Here is a 7,854-nt window from a genome sequence, read left to right as displayed (position 1 = left end):
GTTCAATTTCTTGAACTTCTTAGCTGTGCTTAACGGGATTGCATAAAAGAATGTTCTTGTTCACGGGAATTGTATATGTGAATTATAGTGTTTGTTCAAGGATGTGTGCAGCTTGCTCTCATATGTTCAGAAGACAGAGCAATAGATGATGGATGATAGGGAGGGAGAGAAAGAAAGAAATGGCGGTGTGAGAGCATGTTAAAGTTGATGGATCGGGGTATTGGGGGAGGGGGTCAGGGTATGCTGTGTATGGGGTTTGTATTGTTTTTGCAACTGTTCCTGTAACTTTGAATTTATTTCAAAATAAAATTTAAAAAAAAAACTAAAAAGGGTTATCTATATAGTGCATAAGAGTGCCTACCAGAGTGAACTCTCGACTCCATTTGGAATTTGTCAGCCACTGAAACTTTATTTCATTTAATTTCACATACCCCTCTTAGTCAAGATGTTCTCAATCCCACAATGTCGGGTCCAGATTCACCCCCAGGAGTCATATCCCATATTGCCAGGGAGATTTACACCCATGGGTGTCAGATCCCACATGGCGGGGAGGGCACTGATTTCACCCACCAAGTTGGCTTAGCTAGAGAGAGAGGGCCGCATCTGAGCAACAAAGAGGCATTCAGGGGGAGGCACTTGGGCACAGTTGTAAGTAGGCCTAGCCTCTCCTTTGCAGTAACAAGCTTCATAAGGGTAAGTCCTATGATAGAGGGCTCAACACATCAAACCACCAGTCCTCAATGTTTGTGAGAACATCAGCAACCATCCAGGTGAGGAAGCCCAACACCTCTGCATTTCCTCCTAACTCCTTGGGGCAGGGGGGTTCTGCATTTTTTTTTTCTTTCATTTTTTTCATTTTTTTTTAATTAACTTTATCATAAAATTTTAAAAAAGATTAAAAAACAGATGATAAAAAAACATTTCAAACAAAACCAAAACAAAGGAATAAGAAAAAACAAATAACCCAAAATAACTACATTACTTACAACATGTTCCCACTCTACCCCCAAGAAAATAAAAGTCTATACCCCAGCAAAGAAATAAGAAAAAAAATATATAAAATAACTACATTTCTGTGAATTTGTTCCTATCATACTCCCCAGAAATGAACCATTCCTGAGCATTCCCAGAACATTGTTTACTGACAATAACTTATTTGTTCTTATTAGATTATCATTATCCTTTCACTATTTGCCATCTATCGCTAGGTCCCCTACACTCTACAGTATAAACCATTTATTTTACACTTTTCAGTGTTCACATTAGTGGTAACATACACTGTTTCTCCTTTTGTGCCTGGCTTATTTTGCTTAGCATTATGTCTTAAAGGTTCATCCATGTTGTCATATGTTGCACAATATCATTCCTTCTTACTGTTGCATAGCATCCCATCATGTGTGTATGCTACATTTTGTTTGTCCACTCATCTGTCGAAGGACATTTGAGTTGTTTCCATCTCTTGGCAATTGTGAATATTGCTGCTGTGAACATTGGCGTGCAGATATCTGTTCGTGTCACTGCTTTCAGATCTTCCGGGTATATACTGAGAAGTGCAATTGCTGGATCGAAGTGAAACTCTTTATTTGGTTTTCTAAGGAACCACCAGACTGTCTTCCAGAGTGGCTATACCATCAGACAGTCCCACCAACAGTGAATAAGAGTTCCAATTTCTCCACATCCTCTCCAGAATTTGTAGTTTCCTGTTTGTTTAATGGCAGCCAATCTAATTGGTGTGAGATGATATCTCATTGTGGTCTTAATTTGCATCTCCCTAATAGCTAGTGAAGCTGAACATTTTTTCATGCGTTTTTGTTTATTTGTATTTCCTCTTCAGAGGAATTTCCTCTTAATTTCATATCTTTTGCCCATTTTATAATTGGGCTGTCTGTACTATTGTTGTTGAGTTGTAGGATTTCTTTATATATGCAAGATATCATTCTTTTGTCAGATACATGGTTTCCAAATATTTTTTCCCATTGAGTTGGCTGCCTCTTCACCTTTTTGACAAATTCCTTTGAGGTACAGAAGATTTTAAGTTTGAGGAGTTCCCATTTATCTATTTTTTATTTGGTTGCTGTGCTTTGAGTGTAAGGTCTAGGAAATGACCTCCTAATACAATGTCTTGAAGATGTTTCCCTACATTATCTTCTAGGAGTTTTATGGTAATGTCTCTTAGGTTGAGGTTTTTAATCCATTTTGAGTTAATTGTTGTATAGGGTGTGAGGTAGGAGTCCTCTTTCATTCTTTTGGATATGGAAATCCAGTTCTCCCACCACATCCCCATTCAACTCTCCTATTTGGCCTGTGCAGAAAACAGATGGGTCTTGGAGGATGACAGAGGGTTATTGTAAGCTTAATCAGGTGGTGACTCCAATTGCAGCTGCTGTTCCAGATATGGTATCATTGCTTGAGCAAATCAACACATCTCCTAGTACCTGGTATGCAGCTATTGATCTGGCAAATGCTTTTTTCTCAATTGCTGTTAGTAAAGACCACCAGAAACAGTTTGCATTCAGCTGGCAAGGCCAGCGGTTTACATTCACTGTGCTCCCTCAGGGTTATATCAATTCTCCAGCCCTATATCATAATATTGTCCACAGGGATCTTGATCATTTCTCCCTCCCACAAGACATCACACTGATCCATTATATTGATGATATCATGTTGATTGGACCTAGTGAGCAAGAAGTAGCAATTACTCTAGATTTGTTGGTAAGGTATTTGCATGGCAGAGGATGGGAGATAAATCCAACAAAAATATAGGGGACTTCCACCTCAGTAAAATTTCTAGGTGTCCAATGGTGTGGGGCCTGTTGAGATATTCCTTCTAAGGTGAAGGATAAGCTGTTGCATCTGGCCCCTCCTATGACCAAAAAAGAGGCACAACACTTAGTTGGCCTCTTTGGATTTTGGAGACAATATATTCCTCATTTAGGTGTGCTACTCCAGCCCATTTACTGAGTGACCAGAAAAGCTTCTAGTTTTGAGTGGGGACTGGAACAATATGAGGCTCTGCAACAGGTCCAGGCTGCTGTGCAAGCTGCTTTGCTGCTTGGACCATATGATCCAGCTGACCCAATGGTGCTGGAAGTGTCAGTGGCAAATAGAGATGCTGTTTGGAGCCTTTGGCAGGCTCCTACAGGAGAATCACAATGCAAAGCCCTTAAGATTTTGAAGTAAAGCTTTATCATACTCTGCAGATAACTACTCTCCATTTGAGAAACAGCTGTTGGCCTGCTACTGAGCTTTAGTAGAGACAGAATGCTTAACCGTGGGCCACCAAGTAACCATGAGACCTGAGTTACCTATCATGAGCTGGGTATTGTCTGACCCACCAAGCCATAAAGTTGGGCGTACACAGCAGCACTCCATCATAAAATGGAAATGGTATATATGAGATAGAGCTCAAGAAGGTCCTGAAGGTACAAGTAAGTTACATGAGGAAGTGGCCCAAATGCCCATGGCCCCCACTCCTTCCACCTTACCTTCTCTTTCCCAGCCCACAGCTATGGCATCTTGGGGAGTTCCTTACCATCAGTTGACTGAGGAAGAGAAAACTCAGGCCTGGTTTTTCTGCACGATATGCAGGCACCCCCGAAAGTTGACAGCTGCAGCACTGCAGCCCCTTTCTGGGATGTCCCTGAAGGACAGTGGTGAGAAGAAATCCTCCCAGTGGACAGAACTTTGAGCACTGCACCTGGTTGTTCACTTTGCTTGGAAGGAGAACTGGCCAGAGGTGCATTTGTATACTGATTCCTGGGCTGGAATCAGTTTGGTTTGACTGGATGGTCAGGGACTTGGAAGGAAAATGATTGGAAGATCAGCGACAAAGAAGTCTGGGGAAGGGGTATGTGGATAGACCTTTCTGAGTGGGCAAAAAACATGAAGATATTTGTGTCCCATGTGAATGCTCACCAGAGGGTGACTTCAGCAGAAGATTTTAATAACCAAGGGGACAAAATGACCCATTTGGTGGATACCAATCAGCTTCTTTCCCCAGCAACTCCTGTCATTGCCCAATGGGCTCATGAACAAAGTGGTCATGGCAGTAGGGATGGAGGTTATGCATGGGCTCAGCAACATGGACTTCCACTCACCAAGGCTGACCTGGCCACAGCCACTGCTGAGTGTCCAATCTGCCAGCAGCAGAGACCCACATTCAGTCCCCAATATGGCACCATTCCCTGAGGTGATCAGCCTGCTACCCAGTGGCAGGTTGATTACATCAGACCACTTCCATCATGGAAGGGGCAGCAATTTGTTATTACTGGAATAGACACATACTCCAGATATAGGTTTGCCTTCCCTGCATGACATGCTTCTGCCAAAACTACCAACTGTGGACTTATAGAATGCCTTATCCACCATCATGGTATTCCACACAGCATTGCTTCAGACCAAGGAACCCACTTCACAGCAAATGAAGTGAGGGGATGGGCACATGCTCATGGAATTCTGTGGTCTTACCATGTTCCCTATCATCCAGAGGCAGCTGGGTTGATGGAACCCTGGAATGGCCTGTTGAAGACTCAATTACAGTGCCAACTAGGTGGCAATACCTTGCAGGGTTGGGGCAGTGTTCTCCAGGAGGCTGTGTATGCTCTGAATCAGAGTCCACTATATGGTGCTGTTCCTCCCACAGCCAAGATTCATGGGTCCAGGAATCAAGGGGTGGAAACAGGAGTGGCACCACTCACTATCACTCCTAGTGATCCACTAGGTAAATTTTTGCTTCCTGTCCCTGCAAGCTTAAGCTCTGCTGGTCTACAGGTCTTGGTTCCAAAAGGAGGAGTGCTTCCCCCAGGAAACATAATAATCCCATTGAACTGGAAGTTAAGACATCCACCTGGCCACTTTTGTCTTCTTATGCCTCTGAATCAACAGGCAAGGAAGGGGATTACTGTACTGGCTGGGATGATTGATCCTGACTATCAAGGGGAAATAGCACTGCAACTACACAATGGAAGTAAAGAAGAGTTTTCCTGGAATACAGCAGATCCCCTAGGGCGTCTCTTAGTACTACCATGCCCTGTGATTAAAGTCAATGGAAAACTGCAACAACCCAATCCAGGAAGGACTACCAATGGCCAAGAAACTTCAGGAATGAAGGTTTGGGTCACCCCACCAGGCAAAGAACCATAGCCAGCTGAAGTGCTTGTTGAGGGTAAAGGGAACATGGAATGGGTAGTGGAAGAAGGTAGTGATAAACATGAACTACAGACACGTGACCAGTTACAGAAACAACTATGATGGCATGAATATTTCCTTATTTGTTTTGATTATGTTTGTATTTGTCTGTAAAGCAAATATCTTTGCTTTCTTCTCTGTCTTATCCCCTTATCATATGGCATAACCCGTACTGTTCATTTTGCTGTATTTAAGCTAAAGGAAATCAATTTTAAGAGCTAATGTCACCCAAGGATTTGCACCCTATTCTGGAGAGATTTAGTGTGTTTCCAGTTGTATGCTGCACAGCGGAGAATTGTTAGGCAAAATACATGTCTGTTACTGTTATCTACTTAGAGATAAAGTACGGTTTTAGGTGATGTGTATAACTGCCAAGTTGACAAGGGGTGGACTGTGATGATTAGGTTCATGTGTCAACTTGGCCAGGTGATAGTACCCAGCTGTCTGGTCAAGCAAACACTGGCCTAACAATTGTTGCAAGGACATTTGTGGCTGGTTAATAAACCAACAGGCTGGTTTATTAAATCATCAGTCAATTGACTGCAGCTGTGACTGATGACTCACGAAAGGGTGTGTCTTCCACAATGAGAGAATGCAATTGGTTGGATTTAATCCAATTAATCAGTTGAAGACTTATAAACAAGACAGACAGAGGACCTTCACTTCTTCTTCGGCTGCCTAGCAAAGTGTTTCTTGAATAGTTCGTCGAAGTTGCTGGTTCATTTCCTGAGGAGTTCATCGAACACACTCATTGAAGATCCCAGTTCATTTCCTAAGGAGTTCATCAAAGTTGTTGGTTCATTTCCTGAGGAGTTCATTGGACATCTCCCTTTGAGTTGACAGTTTGCTGACTGCTCTACAGAATTTGGACTCGTGCATACCCACAGTTGCTTGAGTCACTTTTATAAATTTCATAGTCATAGATAACTTTCATTGATTTTGTTTCCCTAGAGAACCCTAACTAATACACCTACCTTTTGAATATTTTTATCAAAAAAGGATGTTGGATTTTGTCTAATGCTTTTTCAGCATCTACTGAGATGATCATTTGATTTTTCCCTTTTGATTTGTTAATGTGTTGTATTACATTGATTGATTTTCTTATGTTGAACCATACTTGCAGGCCTGGAATGAACTGCACTTGGTCATGGTGCAAGATCTTTTTAAATGTGTCTTTGGATTTGATTTGCAAGTATTTTGTTGAGAATTTTTGCATCTATATTCATTAGGGAGATTGGCCTGTAGTTTTCCTTTCTTGTAGCATCTTTACCTGATTTTGGTATTAGAGTGATGTTAGCTTCATAAAATGTGTTGGATAGTGTTACGTTTTCTTCAATGTTTTGAAAAAGTTTAAGATTGGTGTCAGTTCTTTTTGGAAAGTTTGATAGAATTCCCCTGTGAAGCCATCTGGCCCTGGGCATTTATTTGTGGGAAGCTTTTTGATGACTGATTGGATCTCTTTGCTTGTGATTGGTTGGCTGAGGTCTTCTATTTCTTCTCTGGTCAGTCAAAGTTGTTCATGTGCTCTGTGATGGTTGGGTTCATGTGTCAACTTGGCTAGGTGGCCTAGCTGTCTGATCAAGCAGGCACTGGCCTGACGATTCCTGTGAGGCTATTTGAAGCTGGTTGGTTTGTTGGATCATCAGTCAATTGACTGCAGCTGACTGATGACTCATCAAGGGGCGTGCTTCCACAGTGAGAGAATGCAATTGGCTGGATTTGGTCCGGGTGATCAGTTGGAGGCTTATAAGCCGGACGGTTAGAGAACCTTCACTTCTTCTTCAGCTGCTCAGTGAAGCTTTTCCTGGGGAGCTCGTCGAAGTTGCCAGTTAGTTTCCTGAGGAGTTCGTCAAAGTTGTCGGTTCGTTTCCTGAGGAGTTCTTCAAAGTTGCCGGTTCGTTTCCTGAGGAGTTCGTCAAAGTTGTCGGTTCGTTTCCTGAGGAGTTCGTCGGACGTCTTCCTTGGAGTTGACAGCTTGTTGACGGCTCTGCAGAATTTGGACTCGTGCGCTCCCGCAGTTGCGTGAGTCACTTTTACAGTTTGATAATAAGAGACATCTCTCATTGATTCTGTTTCCAAGGAGAACCTTAACTAATACATGCTCCCAGGAAATTGTCCATTTCCTCTACATGATCTAGTTTGTTGGCATACAGTTGTTCATAGTATCCTCTTAGAATTTTTTAAAATTTCTTTGGGATCTGCAGTAATGTTTCCTCTCTCATTCATTATTTTGTTTATTTGGGTCTTCTCTCTTTTTGCTTCTGTCAGTCTAGCTAGGGGCTTGTCAATCTTGTTGATCTTCTCAAGAAACACTTTTGGTGTTATTTATTCTCTCTATTGTTTTTTGTTTTTTGTGTGTGTGTGTTTTTTTTTTTTTTTGTACTCTATGTCATTTATTTCTGCTTTAATCCTTGTTATTTCTTTTCTTCTACTTGGTTAAGGATTAGTTTGCTATTCATTTTCTAGCTTCTTCAGTTGATCCATTAGTTCATTGATTTTAGCTCTTTCTCCCCTTTTAATGTATGCATTTACCCTCAATACCGCCTTTCCTGCATCCCCTAAGTTTTGATATGTTGTGATCTCATTCTCATTCATCTCTATATATTTTGCAATTTCTCTTGCTATTTCTTCTTTAACCCACTGATTTTTTAGTAGTGTGTTATTTAA

Source organism: Choloepus didactylus, chromosome 3, assembly GCF_015220235.1.
Source record: "Choloepus didactylus isolate mChoDid1 chromosome 3, mChoDid1.pri, whole genome shotgun sequence".
Lineage (NCBI taxonomy): Eukaryota > Metazoa > Chordata > Mammalia > Pilosa > Megalonychidae > Choloepus > Choloepus didactylus.
This window is presented reverse-complemented; position numbering follows the sequence as displayed.